This window comes from Antrostomus carolinensis, unplaced genomic scaffold (genome assembly GCF_000700745.2).
Source record: "Antrostomus carolinensis isolate BGI_N321 unplaced genomic scaffold, ASM70074v2 scaffold5823, whole genome shotgun sequence".
Classification (NCBI taxonomy): Eukaryota; Metazoa; Chordata; class Aves; order Caprimulgiformes; family Caprimulgidae; genus Antrostomus; species Antrostomus carolinensis.
In genome coordinates, this window is record NW_010303057.1 from 2,316 (window position 1) to 3,159 (window position 844).

An 844-nucleotide genomic window follows, 5' to 3' on the forward strand; every position below is an offset into this window, starting at 1 on the left:
TCTGAGAGTGCTGTAGTGAGCTGCAAAGAGCTCAGGCCTCCTGAAAACATACCTTAGATTTCAAATCCATTTGCAAAGACACATAAAGAAGTACAAGATGTGCAGCTTTGAACCTTCTACAGCTTTTTTAAACCCAATCCTCTGTAGTTTAATTCAGCTTAGTTTTCCTGCAGAGATGAAGGAAAACCCTTTTTACTGCAGCACAGCAGTTTAGGCACAATAAGTGCCGTAATTAAGCATACCTTTCCTTTCCCCATTTTATCTTTTTTACTATAGACCGATTAATCCAATTTTTCAGATCTGATGGTGGCTTACAGCTAAATTATTTTGAAATGAGGGGATGTTCATGTGAGGGCTCAACTTGGGTAAATTTACAAATGGATGGAAGTCTTTATTAACTTTCCAGACAGAAGGCTTTATTAACTCTCCAGACAAGATCTATGCAAACTTTCAGTAAAAGTTTAAATTACACAGCAGCAATTTAAGTTTAGTCCAGGTAGTGTGAAAACCTGACATATTCCAGCATCTCCACAGTGTTGAGCAGAGACTTGAAATTCATTAAGGGTTTGCCTCATGTCTCTTGCCATTTCAGGGAAATTTAGCCAAAGTGTAACAAAGTTGTGGCTCTCAGAAAGACTGAGGTTCACAAGAGTTTTGACGATATGTATCTATAAGTATTATTGCTGCTATGCTGCCACGTTCAGAAATTGGGTGAGGGATAGGGATGGACTGTCTTTATCTCTCAGCTTTCTTGTTTCAATTAGGAGTTGCCCAAGTTATTAGGAGAAATGGTAGCCTGGCAGAAAGAAAGAGGTGTGACAATCTGGGCTTGAGAATAGCTGTA